This window comes from Chamaea fasciata, unplaced genomic scaffold (assembly GCF_029207755.1).
Source record: "Chamaea fasciata isolate MVZ Bird 193981 ecotype frontalis unplaced genomic scaffold, bChaFas1.0.hap1 SCAF_2, whole genome shotgun sequence".
Taxonomy (NCBI): Eukaryota; Metazoa; Chordata; class Aves; order Passeriformes; family Sylviidae; genus Chamaea; species Chamaea fasciata.
This window is the reverse complement of record NW_027094087.1, coordinates 31,579,676-31,606,812: the sequence shown is the minus strand read 5'-3', so window position 1 is coordinate 31,606,812 and position 27,137 is coordinate 31,579,676. Positions and strand designations below refer to the sequence as shown.

The 27,137-nt window shown below is 37.3% G+C and overlaps 1 protein-coding gene across 1 annotated transcript in view; it reads left to right on the top strand.

The window, feature by feature from the left end:
- The window catches only part of TENM4 (teneurin transmembrane protein 4), a 1,208,276-nt gene that overhangs the window by 462,455 nt on the left and 718,684 nt on the right, over positions 1 to 27,137 (top strand). The window contains exon 4 of the mRNA XM_066175594.1: positions 4,452 to 4,539. The gene's annotated coding sequence lies outside the window, so the exon portion shown is untranslated. The remainder of the gene's footprint in view (positions 1 to 4,451; positions 4,540 to 27,137) is intronic.

Genomic DNA, 27,137 nt, shown 5'->3' with positions numbered 1-27,137 from the left:
CTGAGGTAACTTGAATGGCAATAGATGGTCGTGTGGAAGAAGGGAATTCAAGGCCAGATTTTCATTTCATCACATAACATCTTTCAGGCTGTGCTCCTAGCCTGTCTTCCTTTTATCCATCTCCTGTGTGTTTGATTTAATAACAAAATGGATTGGACAAATTAGGGGCCTGAGAAGGTGCAGTAGAATCTTATGTGTGTATATGCACTCATTTTTGAACAAGGAAGTGTTCTGCCCTTCCAAAGGTATTGCAGGATACATCCAGCCATTTACATGATGGTGTAATGCAAGACCTCTGAGGTGTGCCTTTTATGAATTGACATGCTCTTTGGAACCTGAGGATGAGATGCATTGCTTACTACCATGTAAGTGGCAGAGGCTACTTGTTATGTATCTGGTAGAGGCCAGCATTCTGTGGCAACTAGGCTGGGTCGACTGAACTGACTTTTGGACTCTCTGAAGTCATATGTTGTTGACTTTCTAATTTAAGAAAAATCTCCATAGAATTTATGTTCCCTGACTCTAACTTGACGTTTGCAAAATCACATTTCCAAGCAGCAGCTTATCCTAGCAAACCACAGAGCCATATAGAATCATAGAATGGTTTGCGTTGAAAGGGACCTTGTAGGTCATCTAGTTCCAGCCTCCCCACCGTGTTTTTTTAGCAACGATATCACAATGCAGATGTATCTTTCTTCACAGTCCTGCTCTACCTTCTATTCTTGTGCACGTGTCAAAATATCTTCAGTACTGCACTGTAAATCCTGAGAATTCACTGCAAATAATCAATAAACATGTTCCATATAACAAATATTTCGGTTTCTTATTGCTATATCACTGCAACTATTGAAATTCATGGCAAAGCAGGATTTAATTGCTTAGTTATGACACAAAAATCACTTTTGCCCCATTAGATTCCAGTTGGCCACACTAGTTTTTTCTTTAGGCTGTTGGTACAAATCACCACTTTCTCTGAAGGTCAGAGGTACTATTTTAGGAGGGTGGATTTGTATTCTTTTACGATTGGTTGTCATAGATAATGGAAAATGGCAACTGGTTTTGTTCTCAGCGGGATGTGCCTGTAAGTAATTATTAGGAAAGACTAGAACTTTGTATGGCTTATTGTCTCTTCTTTTAAAACTATAAATAAAAACTGAGAGCAATTAAGGCTAAAGGACAATCTGGATGTAATTTGTGTTCAATGCCTAACACAGCAGGACTCTAATTCAAATGGTGTTATATGCCATGATATGATATTTCCACAGTTCTGTTATTCCCAGATTTGAGCCTGGAAAAGCTCAAATGCTATAAAAAGTTATTTCTAATAAAGTGGATTTCTGGAAATGTTTGAATTACATTAATCTATTATTTGGCAATATATGGCACAGGTCCCCACATGCAAGGCTTTCCCAAAGCTCTGGCAAACACATTTTTGACACATCTCCATCCCTAGCAAAATCCTATCTACAATAAGGCTGTAAAATATAACAAGGTCCGAGGGACAAAAGTAGTGTATTCAGAAGTTAATTCTTTTGAAAAAAGGCTTTTAGAATGGCAAGAAAAGTAAAACATAACGAGGTAGAACACCCTCCAGCAAAAGCGGAAACACTAACAAGGATTATTTATCATAAATAAAAGACATTCAAAATGACATGGCAAAGCACAATAGCCCCTAGTTGTGCAGGGACTGGGTTACCCAATTATGCAATTCGTATTGGAGACAAATGATGTCTTATAAAGCTCATGACATGTTAAATGCTCCGTTCTGAACTGCAAAATGCCTGAAGTTTTTTTTTAATCAGAAATGCAGCTGTGTCAATTAGACGCAGCATATAGTACTTACACTTTCCAGTAGTACAACTGAGGAAAAATACCTGCAAAAACTGAGATTGTCTGTGTGAAATTTAAACTAGCTGATAACTTGTGTACATGTGTGGCCTGTAATTTCTCTTCAGCTTAAAAGGTAGAATAAAAACAAAAACCTTTCAGATATTCTTTCATGTTTAACTACTCTGAAAACACTTTCGTTATTCACTCAGCCTTCAGACTACTTAATACTTTTCATAGCTTGTTTAGGTAATTTTTATATAATCATATAGAGCTAACAATGACATTTCAAGGTTGGTGGATCTGTTATTTTGGTTCAACAGTGAAACTGTGCACTTAAATCTTTTTTAAAACTCTCACTTTTTCACCAGAAAGGCAAAACACATTCAATAAATCATTTGGGATTGCCAAACCTATGGTTTTTGTGATTAAATTCTGCAAACAGAGAAGCATGTCAACTAGCTCTGCTGCCTCAGAAAGCTTCAAGTGTTCCAACATACAGGATGAGGTATATTCCTAATGTCTCACTTTTTCCCATCAGGCCGGTCTCCAGTTATTGCCCTGACTCCTGCTCCTCAGTGCCACCATGAGTGTAATCCATGGTGCTGTTACAGTCTAGGATGGCTGTCCATTAACAATAATGCCATGGAGCAGCTGCAGCCATCATCATTAAAAAAAAAAAAAAAAAAAAAAAAAAAAAAAAAAAAAAAAAAAAAACCAAACAAACCAAACAAACAAACAAACAAACAAACAACAAAAAAACCCCAAACAATCTAAAAATTACTCTTCTTAGGACTTATCTTGATAAGTAGCACAGATGTCATATTAGACACATCATGCTGCTTATCCAGAGAAAGGCAAGAGAGCTGCTGAAGGGTCTGGAGCACAAATCTTATGAAGAGAAGCTGAGGGAGCTGGGGGTGTTTAGTCTGGAGAAAAGGAGGTTCAGGGGCCTTTTCACTCCCTACAAGTACTTGAAAGTAGGCTGCAATGAGCTGGGGGTTGATCACCCAAGTAAACAGGCAATAAGACAGGACGAAGTGGTCCTAGGTTGTGCCAGGAGAGGTTTAGATGGGATATCAATAAAATTTCTTCCTCAGAAGGGTTTATACATCCTTGGCCATATTTATGCTTTCTTCAGATCTGCTAACTGAGTACTCTGACAGCTGCAGTGCCACTCCAATTTTATTCCGGAAACGGATGGAGGGGAAAAAACACACATAATTCTCTTCCTAACTACTGACTGGATGATGATGCTGCTCAGATCTGCCAATGGTAACGATCTGAGGCAGGGCTGGTATGCTGTCTCTAATTTATTTCGGCCATCTGCTTTTCCTCCTTCTAATTGGTGCATGTTAAGAGAGAAAATATTCTTAAAGAGCATTTAAGATGGGGATGCTCCTGGACTCACTAAATGCAGATTGAAATGTAATATTTGTTTCTCATTGGGCAGATCAGTCTGTATCTCAGCAACCATTTCATATTTGGCAAGACTATTCCTTTTACATAAAGTGAGTACTAAGGTTTTTATTGGTATGAAGGATGCATTAGTAAAAGTGAGAAAAGATCTTTCTTAGCAGGTTCTGCACACTTGTAAAATATTTATGTTGTAGCCTCCATATACTGCAGTTTCTTTGTAAATATTGAGCTTTATATGTCTTACTAATGCTCAGGAGATGAAAAGTGTATTCAAATGGGGGCCCTGAACAGGGATTTTTGCACTCTGATCCTTCACTCTGAAACAACAGCTTTAAGGTTTGTCCATTGGCTTCTCCCATCATCTCAGGGGACACTTTGGGAAGAGTGCCTGGAGTTTAATCTGCAGTACTTTTCTGAACCTATCACCATGGGTTTGTTCACAGGGAGTTAATTTTATTAAAGCCTGAACTCTGATCTGAGAAAAATTCTCAACCATGAAGAAGTCTGCCTTCTGAGCCACTGCCACTTTGCAGATTGCAAGAGTGGGAGACAGCTAAACATTGTCAGAATAAAAATAGACAGTGTAATTCTTGTTACCCCTGCACTTTCTGGGTAGGATTCATGTTTGCTACGTTAACCAGCTGGCAGTGCAGTCTGAACTGACCATCTAAACAAACAGTGTGAAGAGAGGAACATCCACACAGGTGACTTGGTTTGCTCTCAGAGGTGTTTCTCTTTCTCTGCCAGCTTCAGACAAGAGTCTAATAACTACCTCAGACTAAGCTTTAAGGAGGTAAAGCAAAGCAACACACACTGTACTTTCAAAAAACCTTTTCTCTAGCAAGACTAACATTGGATTTTCAAGCAGCACCAGAAAAATCTCTTTATTCAAGTAGATAAACTCAATTTTGTTTTTATTCATTTTTTATAATGAATATGCTTTTTTTATAATATAGATTAATCAGCCTTTTTTTGATTCAGTAAAACCTACCCACCTGCCAGTATTTTGCTGTATTGTTTAAAATCTCATTTCTCCCAATAGTAATCTTAGTTAAAATGCCTTGTAATAATAGCTACATTCTCCTGACAGATACGATAGGAAATTTCAGTAGCCTACAGTATTTCTCACTGACACTATATTTGCGTTTCTTATTTACAATATTCCTCAAAGAATTATGGTTTGTTTTGTCTTTATCATTTTACAGGACACTGGTAATAATATATGGATTCTGTTGGAGATAGAGTGTTGTACAAGTATTGGATGAAATATTTACCTAGCAAACAGCCTTGCTGGTAAGTCATATTCTTTCCTCTCTTTTGCCACATTTCAGGTCCAACAATGTGAAGGAAAATTTATAATCCTGTTCGACTGGATATTTACTAAAGAAAAAAAAATTAAATAGTATATGTTTAGTCTTTGCAGTTCCCTTTCAAAAACAGCTTCTACTACTATGTCCTATTTCCTCCCTTCCTTAGACTCACATTTTTAGTTTACACTTTGTGTCATTGCATATTGTGAGGCTTAGTAAGTTGTTTTATCTACAAGTACTCCCTCATCAGAAATGTCCAAAGTTCAATTGCACAGGATAATGTAAGACTCACAAAACATCTTGCTATTATTTTAATCCTTTTTTTCGTTGTTGGGTAGGGTTGTTTTTTTTTTTTTATTTTTGGATTGGTCTTGTTTTATTCACTGTAGATATTGTGCTTTTGGTTTGGTTTTGATGCTAGAGTGTTTGCCGGGCTAGAAACATCGGCTTTTATTTGTAGCTGATTAATAAATGTCAGATACTAAAGGTATTGGAATATAGAGTGTGTAGAAAATCACACCTTTAAAAGATTAGTTATAAGATCACTGGCCAAAACCACCCGAGCCACAGTCCTATTGGTACCTCTGGTTTATTGTATGATGTTGAAGGAGTAATTTCTGAAGAGCAGGAACTGTGTATCTGTGAGGAGATACAGAAATGCATGTACAGTAGTGTATGAACTGAATTATTCTTCTTTACATGATTGGAGAGCTCACTAGGTAGCTGTTAAGAATGACTAAACTCCACTAGGCCTGATAAAAACTATTTATTCTTAAAATGTTACCAAAAATGAATAATACGAAATATAACTTCTTGTTCCAAATGGAGTTGCTTTAACTCTTGCATTTTCAATACTATCAGCAATGCTGATTGCTACTGCATACATTGGGTGTAAGACCTGTACTTGCTAGTGCTGGGATTTTGTGTCAAAAATGTGGAAAAGAGACCAAAGGTGAAATCACCATGTTTGAATTGCCAGGTTTCTGTATAAAGATACACGTTCTAGAGACTGATGAAATACAAAGAACATTTTATTTGTTTTTAGCCACAGTGACTGAAATACTTGACACTTTGAAATGTCTCGAGTTTAAAACAACTAGGTCTCCTCTGTTAAGTCTTTATCAGGAAAAAAAAAAAAGAAAATATCTGGAAAAAGTATTAGTGTTGTATTTTCACACATTACCTGGATATGTACCAGGAAGAGGGGTTCAAAATCTGTCCTTAGCAGAAGGAGGATTATTTCTACAGATAGCATTCAAAATTTAACTGGAAAAATTCCAAAGCAACCTCATCCAGTTAGACTTGCTTTTGAAGTAAGGGTGGACTAGACATGCAGAGGTCCCTTCCAACCTAACTCGTTCTGGCATTATGGGGTTCAGTGTAGCTGGGTGAGATGTGTGATGATCAGAAAACCGTTTTATGATACACACACACACCAAGGTACTTCGCTTAATCTTCAAGAGAAATTACATGATTTAATATTCAATGGATGAGAGCTACTGGACTCTAAAGATGCTGAGGGAAGTTGGAGAGCCGGAAAAGAGGAAGTGGGATTTCTTTGGTAAGGTTAGGATCCAGCTGCGGGAGATAATTAGGTACCTAACACCATAAATGTGCACATAATTTGTCCTGTGGTTTTAAGATTTCATTTTAAAAGATTTTGTTTTAGAGTATGACTTGCTCTCAGAAGTCTGTATGATCACTGACTGCTTTGATCTCTGGAGGGCACAGATTTTTACATGCTGAGCAAAACTTAAGCTCACTTGGGGAATCAAGACTGAATTTACAGAGGAAACTCTGTCCAGTCTGCGTAGCAGAGGGCCATAAAACACCACAGGGGAATATGAGTGAAGAATACTATTCTTCTGTAAAAAGGAAAAATGCAATTTTGCAGTGTGGATCAAAAGTACAGCCTACAAAATGCAAAATAAACCACCTGCTGTGTTCTTTTCACTGTTGGTACAACCTCAGGAATATCCACGATGGGACACTTAAAAAAATATATATAGACCAGCTGGACATGGAGCTCTGAGGACAAACAAGGATAAATATGAAAGGTTCATGAGCAAGAATGAAAAAAAGGTGGAATTGCTTGAGCTGATTTACAATGATGAGCCTAAATTAAATGATAGGTTTTTTAAAAAAGAAATAAATACTTTATTCTCTCCATTAAACTCATACTGGAGAAAGAAAAATGTTGGGAAATTAGACTGAAGTCAATTCAGGGCAGGTAGCAGCAGAGAGCTTGGACAGATTGAGGAAATATGGTGTTGGAATACACTGCTTGGGCATACTGTGGAGGGCTTTTAAAATATGTTAAAGAATTTTTAGTCAGATATAACTGATCCTTGTTGGGATATATGATTAAGTGCATCTCCTGTGGTCTTTCCCAGCCCTACTTGTCTCTAGTACACTGCCCCTGAATCCAGAGCAAAAACTACTAGATGCTCTAACTCAAGGAAACAGCTGTGTAGAAAGGATGGAGGGGGAAAGGAGGCTGTGGATAAACTCACCTCTCTCCTGTACACTATAGTGGCCAATAAATGCAACCTTCACCTGGTGAAATCGGTATCATCCATCTCTGGAGTAAACAGCATCAACTTGGGCTTGGTGGAAGACGAATCCCTGACAGGAGACTCACATCTACAGTCTTCTCAAACTGCACTCTCAGTGTGTTGAGAAGCCGAAAGACAATAACTGGTTGCCCTGTTTGCTTTAAAAGGGTGTGGCTTTAGATACCCTATCTGACACCAACAGCCCTTATATTCCACACATGATCATATCACACTGACATATCTACTGATTAAAGTCATATATTGATGCTTTTAGCAGCAACCAATGCCATACTGGGAATCTAAAGGCTTCTGAACACACCACAAAATAGCTGGGATGGACATACACAGCAACTGTACCACATGCATGGCCAGAATATTGTTGGGGAAGCACAAGAAATTAGTCCCTTGGCTGGAAATGAAATTATTATTAACTCAATAGAGAATTACAAGAAGTAACAGCTCTGTTTCCAAACACTTGGAATCATAATCCTTTTAGCAAATAAGCATGCTGTTTCTATGTCTTACAATTAGGTGCGTGAATTGGCAGATGAGACACTCCTCTGCATATCTCAGCTGTGTAGAAATATTAGCCGTTTTAACAGTTCTTTTCTGTGTAACTAGTAGAATCTGAACTATTGAAAAGGGGTCTTTAGAACTGAGCTCCAGCTTTTCATGTTTTGTGCTCTTTATCTGCACTTCACCAGTGCAGATAAAGAATAATACCAATTAGAGCTGCTGCTATACAATCTCCTTTTAATTTTCTGCTTCTCATGCCTTAAGATATTTGTAAATTTGGATGCTGACTGTTTTAATGGATTGTTTGAATAAGGAAAAATCAATTTAAGATAAAAACAAGTGTTCTTTTTGCCTGCAAAAAATTCTGGCTTTAGTACCCTTGATACTCATCCAACACAGGTGTTCTACTATGTAATTATTGGAAACAGCTTGAAATAAAACACAGAAATAGGACTGGCAACCTCAAAAATTTTGCCATTGCATTAGGTAAAGGCAGTTGTAAGATTGCACATGTATCATCTTCCAGTCTTTCACTCTCTGATGACCAAAACTGTAGCAGTAGTACAGCAAAAGTCAATAAAATTGCTAATATCTACTCAAAAACCTTTTCTTGAGTTGCAAATTATTGTAGAGTCAAGTTAGAAGTAGAGATTCACTCTGCAGAAATATTAGGCAGCCACACCCAAAAAACATCCATAACTGAATCCATTGATCAAAAATGTTTTCATCATTTCCATTTCCTTATGGGTTAAGCAATAATAAATATGGAAGAGAGACACTCCAGATGCAGCTGGAGAATTTACAGTAAATAGTTAAATGCAACCCACAGCAGAGTCTGGGAGCTCTCTCCAGTACTTGAATACTGCAAGCTGGTTCCTATTTTATAGGAGGCCCCAGGTCAAGGAGAAGTAATTAATCCTGCTTTTGATGGAGAAAGACTTGTAGTTTATCCCTGGAAAAGTTTAAAAATCTAGCTTTTACTTTAGAAAATTTACATGCATCATCATTGTTGGTTTTCTGGCATATCTGGATATTTTCTGTCTGGTGATGAACAGTTTCTTCTCCAGACCCTTAAGTACCCAAAGGGAGCCTAAAAGAAAGATGGAGTGGGACTTTTTGCAAGAGCATGCATTGACAGGACAAGGGGGAATGGATTCAAACTAAAATGAGGTAGGTTTAGATTAGATATTGGGACGAAATTCTTTCCTGTGAGTGTAGTGAGGAACTGGCACAGGCTGCCCAGAGAGGTTGTGGATGCCCCACCCCGGCAGTGTTCAAGGCCAGGTTGGATGGATCTCTGAGCAACCTGGTGTAGTGGAAGGTGTCCCTTCCTATGGCAGGGGAGCTGGAACAAGATAATCTTTAACTTTCCCTTCCAAGACAGGCCATTTTATGGTTCTATGATTGTAAATTGTATTAAGATAGATAAATTGTGCTGGTAGAGAAAGTATCAATGCTGGGGTTCAAAACTGAACAGTAAGATGGTTCAGTAATGGAGTTTCACCTCCTTCTCCAAAGAAATATTTCTTGTACCTTCTGCCTTTTACCAGCTCATGGTTAATTGCAAAAATCCAGATCATGAAAGGGTTTTAACTGTTCTTGGATGTGTGTTATTTATTAAAATAGTCTGAACTTTTACTGGTCTTATTAGTGATGTTAGTCCTGTTAGTGTAAGATGACAGGTGATACAATTAGAAAATGCTTGCTTTTTTAAAGGTATGTTTTAATTTGTGTTTGTGTCTTCCTGAAAAGAAATAGTTCATTCTGTTAAAAGCAATATAGCCATTAACCAAATACTTTCCAAGAGAAACTGGGAAGTTATATGTAAGGTGATAGTCTGTAAATTTCTTGACACTCTTGACAAAAATGGTCAGTTTTTGCCAGAGCTGCAAGAAATTGGAGCATTCCTTAAAGGAGAAGTAAAATAACACAGATTTTGTGTGTCTGCTAAGTATTTTGCCTGTTTCAACCCTGTAGGGAGGAAAGGTAACCAAAGGAGAAGTGATTGTATTACATAATGGTCCACATCCATGCAAATGTTCAGAAGAGACTCTGACTCCTCAGAATTAACACAAGATTGTGTTGGTTTAAATACTACCATTTTGTTGGGCACAGTCTACACCTTGGTAATCTGAGAAGCAGAAGATTTCAGTCAATGCACACACCTTCCCCATCTCCTCCTGGAGGTGCTCTATCCAGAATGAGGGCAAGGAAACAGAACATAACAGAAGCCTACTTTAGATTAGATTTGGTCCTCCTGCGAAAAGATATATTCTGAAGCAGTGGACTTAATACAGAAAGTCAGAAGAATGTGCAGAAACTTACCAAAGAGAGTAAAGTGGGTTAGTGGTGTGTTGTTTTCATGTGTTATTCTAGAAGTCTGTAGGTATTAGCCAAGATTTTAGGTTAGTTCGTAAGTAAGGATGGCTCAATCTCACAAGACATCTGTTTCTGAAATTAAAAAGCCAACAACTGTATGGCTGCATGGACAGCAATCTTCATTAAATAGAGATCCATGATTCAAAGAGATATGTGACTTAAAATCTCCTAGGGAGCACGAAGCAATTAATAGTTGGAACTTATTATAACACCTTTTATCCAAGAATCTCAAAACACTTTACTGGCTTTAATTAGGCCTCACACTATGCCGTATCTGCCTGGAATAAAGAAATGTTATTTTTTAATTCTGCATACAGAGGAACATGTGACACAGTGGTTAAATGACTTGAGAATGATCATGTAGAAGCGAATAGTAATGATAGGAAAAAATTCCAAACATCCTGCCTTTCAATCCCATATTCTATCCATTCACTAAGTTTCTTTCCTCTGCATTAAACTCAAGGCCTTTTTCTTATCTGTTCTGTAACATGTGTGGTTTTGACTACAGGATCAAAGCCCAGGCAATTAGGAAGGCTTTCACCCTTTCCAGAAAGAAAAGAAAAAAAAAACAAAACGGTTTAAGACCACTTTCTGCTCTCAGGTAGAGGAGAAACACATGCTATTTACTGCATTGAGAGCTGTGAAAGATATGGAAGAGCAAACTCCTGAGGTAAACATGTTGTCTTTGGAGATAATGAATAAAAGGTTGTGTTTCTGCCTAAGAGCAAGAATAGGTTGGGTTGGGCTTTTTTTGCAGATAATATAAAATGTGAAGAATGCTGCCTCCAGTATACTCAGAAATTCAGTGTCAAAAATAAAAAAAAAAAAAAATCAGTCTTAAGGCTGTGAAGGAGATAATCTCCTGGGGAAACATAGTAAGGAATCATCCCACCCAGGTATAGCCCCTGTAGCTGGGAAGCGTTGCATAAGAGACAGGCATCTCTACTCATGCAAACTCTTAAATGCTAGTCCTTGGCAGGAAGCAGGGGGAAAGAAGGTCAATATGCTTAAATTAGCAGATAATAGAGATAATTCTGTTGTTGTGTTTCTAATAGCAACTTGAATGAGAATATTGGATAGGTTGTATGATTTGTTTTTTGTAGTTTAAGGTACATTTTGAAAATGGCAGGAAAAGGGAAATAACCAAAATAACTAGGCTTACACTAAAAGCCTGAATAAAATCTGTGTTGCTTTCACGGCAACTTAAGTTAAAGAGCCTGAATTTTTTACTTGTAGAATTGGTTATTGTCAGATGCTGATAATGATTACTGGTAAGAGTGAAAGAACTCAGTTCAGCCCTTGTATAGAGAAAATAAGGTGGTTCATGAAAACTTGATCCATTTACCTTACTAGAGACATCTCTAGGCTTATCTTTACATCAAAGCTTGGAAGTGTGAATCTATTAGGTTTTTCCCTGTAACTGACTCCCACTAACTTCAGCATCATAAACCACTCTAAACACTAGAGCTGGCCAACCAGTGCAAATATTTTTTTACCATTTTTCAGCACCAGGAGATCTTAAGAAGTTGATGCATCATGGGAAGAAATGTTCAATCAAATAATGAGTTTAGAATAAGCAATGAAACGCTTCCATTGATTGAAGTGTCCACCATCCAAGTGATCCCAAGAACAATTATAGAGTCAGGTTATAGCAATGTTCCCCAGGCAAAACAAGCCAACGCATCCTCATTTCAGAGGTGATGCTGTGAATTAATTCACAAGGGTTTGTTTCCACAGGTTATTTGCCAAATGTTCCTTGGTAATAGGCTAAAATACCAAAGGTACAGGTTAGGAAATCAGAAACTGCTTGCATGGCACTTAGACACAGGAAAAGATGGCACTGAAGTGCTTTCACTGTTCACACTTCACAAAATCTGCTGCACATAGACTTGTCTTTTAAATAAATAACCAGTCTTTGCAGTTCTCATCATGGATTTTAAAGAGACAGATGCAGCCATTGCAAATGATTTTGCTCTGTGTTACATTTGTCAAAAGCTGTCAGAATGTAGTAAAAAGGTGTTTGTACAGAGTAATATGCTGCTTGAACTCCTGTATGTCTCCTAGGCTGGAGATTTTAGATTTTAGATTACTGATTTGTAGGAAAGAAAGAGCTCTAAATGAGCCTGTTATTTTCTGGCTTTACAAATTTATATATGGTTTACTTCTACATATTTACATGTCTGCAAATTACAGTCAACACTCAAGCCTGAAAAAAGAAATTGAATCAGATAGGAAAAGACCAATCTGCTTCACACTGAACTGCAGTTGTGTAGTTAGATAGTAGGAATTGCGTACAAAATAATTATTATTATATCCATCATTTTGCATGTTTTTATTCATGTCTCAAATATCTTTGTTTAAAAATGAAGTTTGTGTCAAGGTTGGAGAGTAAGGGGAGGATTTGGGCATATGCTAAGCCAACAAAGTTTATAAAAATTTTCATACACACATACAAACATGTGATTCTACTATCTTTTACATTGTGTTTCTGTTCCATTAATAAAGGAATGGAACCTGACCATATAAAAATGGTTAATTCCCTGACCATAATTAAAAAAATCAGAACCAAATCAAGGCTGTTGTGTTCTATATAATGCAACAATTTAAGGTGAACATTTAAAAAACATTATATTACAACATTTTCATCAGTATCATGAAATGCTGCATTTATCTGGAAAACAGACAAGTTGCATCCTATTGGTGAACAGGTACATGTTGGTCCTGTTGCTAACTAAATGAATCTTATAGCCAACATAATATTACAATTTTAATTAACTCAGTTTTATGTGAATATTATTAACAGAAAATTATTTAAGAGTGTCATGAGGTAGTGGCAGGCAAACATGGAAAGAAGAAAGCAATTGTCAGAAAGAGAGAGAACTTTTACTATTATTTTTGGCAAGCTGATTTTGTTACATTCATAAACACACTAAATAAAGAAAGAACAAGTGACAGAAAATGATACCTTCAAAACCATATATGAACTAGCCTTCATTAGTGTGAAAATTGTTAAACACGTACCAATGCTTGAAACTAGTCTTTCTTGTGTTTTATGGGATGAAGTATAAAAATGAAGAGGAGCTAAACCTGCTCCCACAATTTTTTCTCTTTTAAAATTTGGAGCACAGGGAGAAAATTGCATTTGTCTTTTGATAACCTCCAAAGACATTACTTGATTGTCCTAATTTTTCTGAGAAAAACTTGACCATGTTGCAGGGGCAGAAAGGCCTCAGGAGTCCCTAAACTGCAAATTACTAGAGACTAGCAGTTAACTGGGTGATGAGTTCAAAATATTGCATGGATCTGCTCTATTTTTGTACCTCTGCTCTTACTATGTTATGATGAGCACTCATTCTCCAATGGAGAAATTAAGACTGCCTTCCATTTGAAACACACACCATTCTCCTCATTTCCGTTGCCATTAGAAGAAATTGGCAAAGATGACATTCCCCAAAACTTTCATTTTATAAAAAAATTTCAGAGAGAGAATTATTTTATGACATAAGCATAGGTCAGAATTCTCTAAGTAGATTTGTTTTTAATTTTAGACTTTGAAATGCAAACTGTATGCTAGACATGAAAAATGTAGCGCATCTTCCCAAAATGACAAATGCTATTTTATTCTGCTGGTTTTTACTTGAGTAAAGTTAATTTTCTTCAGGGTATCTGGTATGGGGCTAAGTTTTGAATTTGTGTGGGAAACAGTTTTGATAACACAGGGGATGGTTTTGTTATTTCTTACTAGTGCTCACACAGAGCCAAGGCCTTTTCTGCTCCTCACCCACCCACCAGTGAGGGGGGCGGGAGTGCACAAGGAGTTGGGAGGGAAGAGACACAGCCAGGACAGCTGACCCTGACTGACCAAAGGGATGTTTCAGACCTTATGTTGCCCTGCTCAACAATAAATGATGGGCAGACTGGCCAAGGGACTGCTGCTTGAGGACTACTTGGAAATTGATCAGCTGGTAGTGAGCAGTGGTTTTCATTTACATCACTTGTCTTTCTCTGTTGTTTGCATTTTCATTGAAATAATGGTAGTGGTAGTCACAGTAATATTAACAGAAGCAGTACTTGTAACAGCAGGAGTAGTAGTAATAGAAGTAATATTTTATTTCAAATAATTTCTTAATCTGTTCTTGTCTCAATGCATGAGTTTTCTTATCTTTACCATCTGAATTCTCTTTCCCCCATTCTGCTGGGATGGGGAGTCAGTGACTGGCTATGTGGTACTTAGCTGCTCGCTGGGCTTAAGCCATGAGAGTTCTTTTTTGCCACCCAATGTGAGTCCCAAAGGGTTTGATTTCATAACATATTGACTAGGTGTATTAGAAGGGATTTATACTTGTTAACAGTTTTGGGTCACAATATTGATCCTTCTGTTCTTGATATTATTTTATCTGATCTGCACCCTGCCCTTTTTCTTGCTGTACATGTTAAAAGTTGGTCTTGGCTTTTGCAGTTTGCTGCGGTGTGTAGTGATTAGTGATGTTTTGCTGGGGAGATTTTTTTTATAAAAACACTGACCTTAAGCTTAATCTGGTATTTGGGCTCTGTACTGTAGGAACCATTTCATGCAGACAATTAACAAAAGGCCTTTTCCACATTTGTTGAGTTTTCTGAGTTTTTTTGGTTTGACTTGTTTGGGTATTTTTGGGGGGCAGGGGGGATTGTGGGGCTTGGGGTTTTTTTTGGGGGGTTGGTTTTTTATGGGGGGTTCATTTTTTTGGGCTCCTTCTTTCTTTCTTTCTTTCTTTCGGGTTTTTTTTTTTTTTTTTTTTTGTGGAGGCAAGACAGAATGACATTATTTCTACTTCTATGAATGCCACATAGCTTCTAAGTATCTTGAACAACTGAGAATAGTTAGAATACTTCTATTGGTATTTCTGAGGAATGTTGCTTTGGTTTTGCCAAAAGTTAACAAGAAATTTGGGAATATTGCCCAGTCCTTATAATTATGAGTATGGTGATGGGTAGCACAACACCACCATGTGGAAGAATATGGGTAGATGTCTCAAAGGTAACCTCAAACGTTCTGAAACTTCACTCCCAAAAGCTACATGATCCAGAAAAAGTGATAGAACATCTAAAAAAAAAAAAAATACTGTGGCTATTCCAGAGAGGCACAGCACTGCTGGATATGATGCATCACTCTCAGTAAGAAAGATGGAAAACTAACCAAAAACAGTAGGGCTAATCCAGACAGTAGCTCTATCACTTCTGTAACTACAAGGAAGAAATGGAATCACAGAATGGCTCAGGTTAGAAAGGACCATAGTGGGATCATCTGGTCCAGCCTCCCTTCTCAAGAAAAACACTTAGAGCACATTACACAATATTGCTTACAGATGGTTCTGGAAGATCTCGTGTGAGGGAGAAGAAGAAGTCAACTCATTTAGTAAGGTATGAAGAAGGTTTTCTTAAGAGAAAGATGGAGAAAGAACCAAAAGACAGAATGAGTTCGGCGCTAAAAGCAGCAGAGAAACAAGAGGAAAACCTGAAATCATAAATGTAATAGAAATGTCCTCACCCTTTCTTTAAGTGAGCCTTGAGATATATGACATGTTAGTTACCGATAATGGAAAATATTGGGGCCACTAGTCAGGAATCAGAACATGAGGGAATGTGGCAGCTGGGATCACTTGATAAGGATAAAGCCATTGGCAAAGGCAAAATAACAGCTCTGTCTTGACCATTTAACAAAAGATAAACACAAGGTTTCTTAGGTGTTCTGGTTTTTTGGTGAATGCACATTCCAAATTACAGTGTGATCAGAAGTCTTCTCTACAGAGTGACCCAGAAGAAGTAAGAATTTGAATGAGCCCCTGAGCAGAAGCAAGCCTTTAAAAAAATCAAATGGGAGATAGCTGTGCAATAGTACTTGGGACAGTCCAGAGAAGACAAAGGCTGAAAAATGTGCTTTGCAACTCAGCCAGGGATAACAGACACACCTGGAGCCTCTGGCAGAAAACGCCTGGAGAGACTGAAGGTCAGCTGGTAGAGTTTTGGTCTACGGGTATAAGGGATCCGAAGGCTGTTTGTTATTTTTCTTTTCATCACTATTGTTATTGCTAGTATTAGTATTGGTATTAGTATTATTATTATATTAAAATGTTCTTATATCAAACCATGAGTTTTCTCACTTTGCCCTTTGAATCCTCTTCCCCCATCCTGCTGCAGTGAGGAGTGAACAACGGCTGTGTGGTGCTTAGTTGCAGATCAGATTTATACCACAAAATTCATACACACAATAAACCTCCAAAAAGTCTGCAAATTAATCTTTACAAAACATATCCATATTTTACATTTTGTCTTCTGCCATTGTAATAATGTGGGCCTTTTCAATTTCCCATGTAGCTAAAGTACACCACTTTGTGCAGTGATTGCATTTGAATAAATTGTTTTAAGGTTGATAGTATATTTTGCCATTACTCTAGGTCCTCTGACAGAGGATGATGAATAACATTGTTAAAGAGAATTTCATGATGAACAACCTCTTCAGAGTTTCTGTTATTTTTTCTTATCTTTAATGGCGTGTTGCTGTTCATAATTTAAGTCCCTGTAGGGTTGGGACCTGGATACACAAACTTTTTTCCACATTCCTACCTTCTTTCAAGAAAGAAGCTAGTGTACATCTAGGGAATGAATTTAAGTGTGATTTTCAGGCTGGAGGGCATAGGCAACAGGACCAAAAATGATACTGTAGATGAAACCAAAGTAACTGAACACAACAGCCCACTTTCAAGATGGCCACTGCTCAGTAAAAATGATTTTTCTAAAAATGTGAAATTCATAAAATTTAATGCAACCTTCCACCTTAGACTGTTCTAATTTCACTGGGATCATCAAATCAAATTTTGGCAAGTTGTAATCTCTTGCAAACTCTTGCTGAATGTTCGGTTAAATCTGTCATTAGGGAAACATTAACACATGATGATTATTGTATTGTTGTGAAGAGGCATGACTTCTAGTATCAATTTGAGTTTTCACACACTCACACTCTAAAGCAGAAGCAAGCGTTTATTCAGAGGATTTATATGTACATTTTCATGCCTCTAAAATAATGGGATTTAGTTTTGATTTACTTTTTGTTGCCAAAATCTGGAAGTTTTATTAAGCCAAATCCTCAAATGTAATTAAGCTCTCATTTCCAACTGAAGGACTTGAAATCTTAGTTCCAGAGAGGGCTTTGTAGTCCCTTCAATGCAAGAAAAAAAATCTTGGATAGTAGGTCATGTACAAGTGACAGAACTAGTGGGCTGAAAGCAATTCCATTGTAGGAAATTAGAGTTAATAAAGCTTAAATGTCCTCTATCCTTCGTAGAAGTTGGACTGGATAGTTAAGGAGCTACAAAAGCACACTTGCTTGATGTACCTCTGCTTTATATTTCTGCAAAGAATATCAATTAAATAGAAATATGATGAGTTGATAATTTTCTGAGGACTGGAATTGGATGACCCCAAAGCTTGAAGAACTTCAGAGTTTGCTACCAAACCTATGGCATTCAGACACAGAAATAGTCTCAGGTTCCCATCAATCTTAGCCATAATTTGTTCATTTCTTATTTTCTTGGGTCTGATAGAAAAATGTCCTAGGTTCTGAAACTGCTATTTCCCAAAGGAAAACATACCACATCAGTTGAGAAAAGAACAGGAATGGCAAGAACAGCCTTCCACTACCTAAAAGGGGCATATAAGGAAGTCTGGAGAGGGACTTTTGAAAATGGCAAGCAGTGACAGGAAAACAGGGAATGGCTTTAAGCTGATTGAAAGTAGATTTAGATTACATATTGGGAAGAAATTCCTTACTGTGGTGGTGCTGAAGCACGGGTTGCCCAGAGAAGTTATGGGTGCTCCATCCCTGGAAATATTCAAGGCTGGGCTGGATGGGGCTCTGAGCAACCTGATCTAGTGGAAGAAATCCTTGCCTGTGGCAGTGGTGTTGGAACTGGATGATTTGTAAGGTCACTTCCAAGAAAAAAAACCATCCTGTGATTCTACGATTCTATTAAAATTGTCAAATACAATTTGGTATATAATTAATACAGATATTCAGCACAGACACCCACTAGCAACAAATTCAACCTAAAATGCCAATTATAATGCAGTCTGTTTGTGTGAACACTGTATCCAGAAGGTAAAGAAGTCTTTTCTATTGGTGTGACTGTATGATACAGCACTGTCCTCTTTTTCATGTGTTCACTGAACATACCAGCTCATTTAGCTCGTTCAAATTCTCTGTTTATTCATTCCTTTGAAGCTTCAGCAACAAATGCAGCTGTGACGTGTTTGAAACATGATGAAAGTATAAGGCATTCTTGATAGAAGTAAAAGCATGGTTAAAGACATTGTGCAGTAACTGTCAGTCACATTTTGTAAAGTTATTATCCTGTTGCAGACCTCTGTTTAAGAGGCCTATCTAGTTACCAGAATATATATATATATATAAATAGCTATATTTATCTGAGAAAACAAAAAAGGAGATGTTTTGTCTTTTGACTCTATTGTGTATGTGTGTGTGTGTATGTGTGTGTGTGTGTGTATGTACATGAGCTTGAACCGCTGTTTGTCCCTCTCTGTGTAGACTTTTCTTCCTCAAAATGTCGTTGGAAATGCAGGTCTCTAAACCAACCAAAACCACTACCAGACATGAAATAAATTCTACCAAAAACTTGTCTTTAAATCAGGATTATATGACCATTTGTTGTATATTTTGGTTATTCCAGATCATGGATGCAGTAAGGAAAAAAATTGAAAAATCTCAACAACTCAAAAAAATATTTCTTAAATAATAGTAGCAATGAAAAAAAATGTGGAAAGGCTATTCGGGGTGTGTATTTCCATGAGCACTTGAGCAGTAACCCTTTGATATGAAGTTACACATCTTTGGATGTTGTCTTAGGAAGGGGTAAGGGTCAAACCTCAGCTGCAGTGTCTGCAAAAGCTGCATGCCAAAATCTTATCTATTTAAACAAAGGCTGTTAACAAGAAATCTCTATTTTACTACTTTTTGTTGCTGTTCAAACTGACTCAGATTCTGCCAAAAGTAGGACAGAAAGGCTGTTTTCTCTTCCTGTAGAAGAAAACATGTCTAACATGCTGAAATTATCCATCAGCATTTCTCTGAGAGGATAGCAGAGAGAAAAGAATTCATATTTCACATAAAAATCTCTTAAAAATTTTAGACCTCAACAAAGAATAGCTCAAAAGGACAACACTCTGGAAAAGTCTTATAGCTAAGAAGTTAGAGCCACTTGAAAGACAAAGTGAAAGGAAGAACTTCTCAGTTACCTTGGTGAATACTCCCTTTCTCAACAACTCAAATGTGAATTATTCCAATCACAAAATAATGAATTACAGAAGTGAAGTTGTTTTTCTGGATGTTAGTGTGAGGAACCTCTGGAAATAACATAACACTACCCCTCTTCTTTAGAGCAGGTTGTTCAGGGGCTGTCCAGTCCAGGTTGGACTACACCCAAGTTTGGACACCCCAAACTTCTCTACACAAATTGTGTTCAACCATTGTCACAATAAAAAAAGCATGTTTTCTAGTTTTTAAATGGAAATTTTGTGTATGTGGAATTGTACGGAGAACACACCAATCAGTGTTCTCATCCACGGAGCCAATCATCACGTTACAAAAGAATATCAATCTAATTAGGTAGGATTTCATTTTCATAAAGTGATGTAGACAACCCAATCCCCTTATCCTGGAAATGGAAGCCAATCACCTCAAGTATTCTTCCCTAGCAACCTACAGCAGTTATCCCCTAGGTAATGGCAGTGCCTCAATTCTGGCAGCTAGGAGTATGAATTTTGTGACCTAGGATATGAATATATGATTTGGTGTGGAAAATCCTGAAAGCCACTACACATGTTTAAATGCTAGTGTCTTGCTTTGGAGGCACTATATTCAACATCAAAGAGAATGCAGGATCTATAAAAAGAATTCAAAAACTGGCAATTATCATGACCACAGACAAGAGGAGATAATGCAACTAATTGTGTTTCAGTTTGGATATGAGATTACTTTGGTTGGGGTACATCAAATAAACTGTTCACACTGTAAATCAAAAGGCTTTTCCTTGTTTAAAGTAAATGAAAAATGTACTAATATTTAATCAATTTGGACTGAGTTTAAAAGACTTTGTGATTTATGGGAGGATTTGATTTATCAAGATTTTTAGTGAAAGACTGGATCAAAACCATTGCTTAAAGCAATGAAGATGAGTTTAGTGTAAGTGCTAAGGTGGGTAAGTACTAAGACAGGTAACCATTACAGGTTAATGGGAAAATTATAAAAGGCGTGTTGGAAAAGGAGCTGTAACTGAGAGGAAAGATACTCATGGAGTAGGTAGTTTAGGGTGTGTTTTCATTTAATGAATAAATTGATTGCAAGATCGGTCAGAGGAAGGATATTGTAGAGATTAAATGGGATCATTCTGAGTATGGGAAAAAAAATGAGGGAGGACATTTGATAGGGAAATTTGAGATTCAGGCCTCTAATAACTTAGAACATAAAGACCACTTCAAACTGGATATTTTTATCTGGAAGTGATAAGGAAACTTCTGTTTCTTTAAGTCAATCACAAGACACCCATCAGTACAAATGTGTAATATGACCATGGAAAATACCAGACATGATTCTATAACCACATGAAAGAAAGTACTAACACCACAATTATTTGAAAATATTAGCAGATTTGCAACAGGTATTCCTTTCCTAGAAGATTGTGCGCAGTTTCCAGTTAAGGCATTCATATTTAATAATTATCAATGAAATTGGAATAGAAGAAGAAATGGCTATACACATAATATATAGAACTGAGAAAACATTGGATAGATTCCTTGGAACAGACCTTCCTAAAAGTTCTGCTAAGGCACGTAAAGAACAGGAGGGTGGTTGGAGACAGCCAATGCAAATTTACCAAGGACAAGTCTCACCTGACCAGCCTAGTGGCATTCCATGTTGGAGTGACTACATCAGTGGACAAGGGAAGACCTGTGGCTATCTTCTACTTGGCTTTCTGTTTTGATAAGGTCCCTACAACATACTTCTCTCTAAACTGGAAAGAGAGGGATTTGATGGGTGTACTGTTCAGTGGATGATGAATTGATTAGATGGTCATATCCAGAGGGTTTTGCTCAATGGCTCAACATCTAGATGGAGATTAGTGACAAGTAACGTCCCCTAGGGATGTGTACTCGGCCCAGTAATGTTTAATATCTCCCTCAATGGTATAGACAGTAAGATCAAGTGGTACCCTCAGCAATTTTGCGAATGGCATACAGCTGTGTTTTGTGGTTGACACACCTGAGGGATAGGATTTCATCCACAAAGACTCAGACACACTTGAGAAGTGGACTCACAGGAACTTTGTGAGATTTTAACAAGGCCAAGTGCAAGGTTCTGCACCTGGGTCAGTGCAATCCCCAATAACAATACAGGCTGGGGGATGAAAAGCTGAACATGAGCCAACAATGTGCTCTTACAGCTCAAAAAGCCAACAGAAAGCTGCATTGCATCAAAATGACCTTTAAACATCCCTTCAAACAATACCATTCTATGATTCTATGATATCTTGAACTGTTTTATTTGAGAAGTTTGAGCACTTTACAAAAGGAATTGTAGAGCAACCTGACAGAGCAGAAAAAAAGAAAAATCCTGTCCCATTCCTTTTGAGGAGAATTTATCAAATTTATCAAATCCTTTACTGAAGATAATGTTACTTTCAGAAGTTCCCTGAAGAGTTTGGTATCCTTCTTGTAAGATGTCCTGTCATTTGATCTAAGGAATGTAGCATGAATGGACCATTCACTAAACTCACACAATATTTCTTGTGAGATAAAGATACAAAAATTTTAGTGGTAGAGCTACTCATCAGTGCTGCTTTACTGTCTCCACAGTTTTGAGCTCTGGTTATGATCTTGGGATTCACCAGAAGGACGGTTGACTCCCTGGGGTTGTCAGCTCCTTTTTCTACTCCTGATACATTGTGACACAGCAGATACAGGAAAGAGAGGAGTTGGAGAAAAAAACTAGGGGAGGTTACAATATTTTTCATTAGGAGGACTGGTCTGTACCTCTGATTAAAGTTAAGAAAAGTCCTGTTATATTTACAGTGAATGAGGTCTTTCCATGAGAGTTTGTTTTTTAGTATCAGTGGACAGTCACTCAGGCAGCAAAGCTCTGTTAGATCACTCATTAATCTCTTTGATAATGTGGTATTCTTCCCTAATGTACAGTTATTCACCTTTTGTTCAGTCTACTTTTAAATGTCAAGAAACGGGGCTTATGTTATTCCCCTTTGGAGATTACTCTAAAAATTAATAGGTCTCAGTCTCTTTCTTCATCTTCTTTTCCCACTTATCTTCTCAATAATCAGCCATTATTTTCCATTTCTCACTTTTATCCAATAACTCATAGCCATATCCAGTATTACACTAAATGAATTCTTACTTCTTTTTTTTTTTTTTTTTTTTTTTCACTAAAACTTTTCAAAAAGCCTCAGGCAGCTATCATTTTCCTCTCCACATCTCTAGGCATGTTGTTATTCTTAAAAACCAGTGAATAGAACACAAATGGAAAAGAGACATTTAGTGACTATAGATCTCTCAGATTATGTTTTTAAGTTACTATGTGTAAACTAGTGTTGTAAATAAGACATGGCTTATGCAAAAAGTGAGAATAGAGATAATGAATTGCTTACAAAGGTGATTTATACAGTAACAATATGAAAAATTGCATTTTACACATCTTCTGCATAAAATTTGCACGCATCCCATAGAATCCAGCTAATGCTTCTAAGCAATTCCATCCTGACTTGATCAGCACACATGGCCCCAAATGAAGACTTTCTGAACTTATACCCCTTCTCCTACTACCTAGTAATTATAAAATTTAAATTGCTTTGCTTCAAAATCTACTGTTGTCACAAATTTCTTATTCCCCTGGAAAGAAATTAAAATCATTCACTCTCAGTACATAAAACTCAAAATTAAGTGAGTAAAAAAAACAAGCTGCTACAATTTTCCCTAAAATGAGAGCAGTTTTTAAATATTCTGCACACACATATTGCAATAAATCTTAACCTGATTTTCTTTCAAATACAGAATGGGATGTATCATTGTAATCAATGGGAGGGTATTCATTTTCCTTATTTGGTGTGGGTGAATATATAATATAATATAATATAATATAATATAATATAATATAATATAATATAATAGATATAATTACTATAATTATATAATTAATATGATTAATGTAATATCTGATAAGAATACAATACTTGCTGCTGCCTTTTGCAACTACCCTCTTTTTTTTCAGAAATTGCTGCTAAAGCTCAGGGCCTCAGGTGTTATAAACCTTTAATAAGAAGGCCATATTATATTTTAAGGAAGAGTAGGATTCCTGAATTGTTTTTCTTAACTGTGGAAAGATGACCAGAAGTGACAAAAGAGCAGAACCAGGGTCCATCTATATATCTCTTCATATAAAAATATAGATGAGCCTGTGCTCGTGCATGCATACATATACATATAGATAATGTAATATAATATGCAATTTCAAAGTCTGATTCTGTTGATTGTATAGGCTAAATCAGCCTCCTCATTAAATCAATTTCAAAGGGAAATGAGTATATTTAAAGAGTGAGACATGTCTAGCATTTCTCTTGATGAGCTAAATCCATTTTAAGTATACTAAAGTCATCAGAATTACTGTGGGGATGCAGTCATCTCGGTGTTCGCATAGGATTATGAATGTACCAGGGCATTTGTTGAGTATTGTTCCAACTAATTACACTCACTATTTTCATTTGCAAATGCTGGAATATTAAGCTGTGCTCCAGCTCTCAGAGATAATGCTGCCATTGACTTGGACTCTGTTTCTGTGGGTATTCAGTGTAGTAAGAGTGAAGGATGTAAGCAAAATATATTTTTAGGAAATGAAACTAGCTTCGAGCACTAGGTTTTGAAGAACGTATATATTAGGAGCAAGATTATCTTATCCCATCAAATTCTTATTCAAGTTCATAGGGAGGAAAGAGCCTTTTGACCTTTCCATGCCTGCCTTTTCTACTGCTTTACAGAATCATAAAAGGTTTTGTGTTGGAGGTGACCTTAAAGATCATCTAGTTCCAACACCTCCTGCCACGGTTAGGGACCCCTCTGCTAGTCCAGGTTGCTCAAAGCCCCATTGAACCTGGCCTTGAAGACTGCCAGGGATGGAGCATTCAAAACTTGTCCGGGCAGCTTGTGCTAGTGTCTCTCCACCCTCACAGTGAAGAATTTCTTCCTAATACGCAACCTAAACATAAACTTTTTTAGTTTTATCTCATTGCCCCTTTTCCTTTCACTGCATCCTACACAAAAGTCCCTCTCTGGCACTCTTCCAGACTCGTTAGGTAGTGATATATGATGTTCCTAGAGCCTTCTCTTCTCAGGCTGAGCAACTCTGACTCAGACTTTCGTTTCAGGAGAGGTGTTTCATCCCTATTATAATCTCTTTACTTCTCCTAAACTTCATATTATCCTGCACGTATTTTGGTGGGGGATGAGTGATGGTCATAGTCAGTTGTTACATGCTATGCAGCTTATTAAAATGGGTGTGAGATCTACCAACATTGGCACATGGATAAAAGTTCCCGGAAAAATCTAGTTTGGTCTTAGATATTTGGTCTTGGTATCTTTTTCCTGTAAAATCACATTTAGTCAGAGAAAACTGCACAGTATACTGAACAAGGATGACGCAGTGGTCAATAACTGAGACACCTTTTGCAGAAATGCTAGTACCCATTAGGAGCAACGTGGCCTAACACTTGAAGGGAGGATTGAGTGCTCAGCATAAGTAGTACTTTGTCTAGTATTGCAGAAAATCTGAAATGGTGTCTTCTGGCCTCACATATTGAGCTTAGAGTTTCAAGGTCAGAGATATGACCAAGAGAGCAAGCAAAGCATGATGTAAATATTTTTGTCTAGATTAGTTGATGTTTAAGTAGAAGTTTAAATGGTTTTTATTAAGAGAAAAAAAACAGCCAAACAAACCCAAAAAAGAGACAATTTAGTCAATTGCTGATTTTGTTTTAATGCAGCTTAAAAGTGTTTTAGTCTGGTTACTTAGAAGAACAAGTTTTATTACATGCCCATACTCATAATGCCCACCATCCTCAACCAGACCAGGCTAATTCCAAACCCAGTGGTCAATCTACACTGGATCTACAGAGAGAGAGAAATAGACACTGAGTCTCAAGTTTCAGTGACTAGGTATAGAAAGGAAATTTTAAGAAGGTCCTTATTGAAGAAGAGCTCTGGGATGACTTCAGTGAGTGTCTGTTACAGGTCCAATGTGGACACCCATTTACAAACAGCATCTGCTTCCTGACTCAGCAGTGGAAGGGGAAGGGAGTTTTAATCAGGGTGAGAAGACACCAAGGACTCTATGGGGAACTGAAACTCTATATCCCACAGTACTTGAGAGTTGCTGGGCCCACATTTGTTGGAATACATGCTACTTTAGTCTTGTTGTTCACTGAGACATTTGTGTAAATCATCCCACAGGAGACAGTACATGAGAAGAGCCCAAAATATGTAGTGGCCAGGATCTGATTTCCAAAAGAAAAAAAAAAAAAAAAAAAAAAAAAAGGAGATTTATCTTGACAATATTCAAGGTACTAAACTGGGGAATGTACTTAACTGTTTCTTGAGATAGCACAGCAAAATGAAATGCATGGTATTGAGGCTTATAGGAAATGATGCAAGGGAACTATCTTGTTCTAATCTCTTTTTTATTTCATGCATGCAAATCGAAAGCTCTCTCTGATATTGTTTCCTACTGCATTTCATGTGGAACTTAAGGAAATACAGGTCGACGAATAGACAGTAAGGTGAGGAAAAATTGAATGGATCACCAGAGTCAGAGGATGGAGATCACTGTGCAGCTGGGTGACAACAATGACCAGAGCATCTCACAGTTCAGTACTAAGTTCCATACTGTCCAACACCTTCATCAAAGACCTTGACAACTACCTAGTGTACCTTTAGCATATTTTCAGGTGACTATGAACCTGGATAGAGGCTGAAAGCAAATGTCAGAGCTTCTAGCCAGAGTGGCCTAGAGACAAACTTGAGGAATAGTATAACAAAGACATTATTAGATTCAGCAAGAAAAAGAGGAAAGTTCTACACATATGGCAGAGTAATCCTTAACATCCAGACAGGATGGTAAGAGTCTGACAGAGTAATGGCCCCACTGAAAAGGTTTGGTGAGTGCAATGGTCTCCAACATGGAATATGAGCCACTGAATGTGTTTTCACCAGAAAATGGAAATACTGCACATTGAAAAGTACAGCCACCACATCAAAGTAAATGATTATTCTCTTCCCAGCACTGGTGAGATTTCACAGAGGTCAGTACTCGATCCAACTCAAAAAATAGCGCAGAGAGGGTTTGTGAGGTTCAGCAGCAGCCAAGAGCATATGTCTGGTCCACAGGCAACAATACCTGGTCGTCTTGTTTAGTCTAGAAAATAGAGTCAAACAGGTGAATTAACACCAGCCAAGAACTGCATAGAGGGGAGTTTCAGAGAAGATCAACCCAGACTCATTATGTAAGTGAAAGATGGCAAAATAAAGTATAATGGAATAACAGCCACACACTGTGGCTGAACAAGTTCAGATCAGATATTCATTAAAAAAAAATTACTCAGGAGTAGTACAGAATTGGAACAAGTTACCCACAGAGGCTGTGAAATGTCCATCCTTGGAGGGCTTTAGGATGCTACGAGGCAAAGACACAGAGTGTGCCATGCCTAGTCGTAAGGACACTGTCACTGTTTCAAGCAGTAATGTGAGCTCAGAAATCTCCTCCAGATAACCTTCCTATTAATCTGTTGGTTTATGAATCAGAGGTCATGTTTCTCCAGTGAATACAGGGATTCTCAGTGGAAAAATTTGTCAAGACAATAATTCCTGTTAAGATGGAATTTTCCTGCTGTGAAATTAGATCCTTTACTTTTTTAATGCATATAAAATTATATCATATCTTTGGGTCAGGAAATGAAAGCAAGTCACAGAGCTTGGTTTAAATATTTGGAAATCCTACCTCTGAATATATTGGAACATAAACTACCTC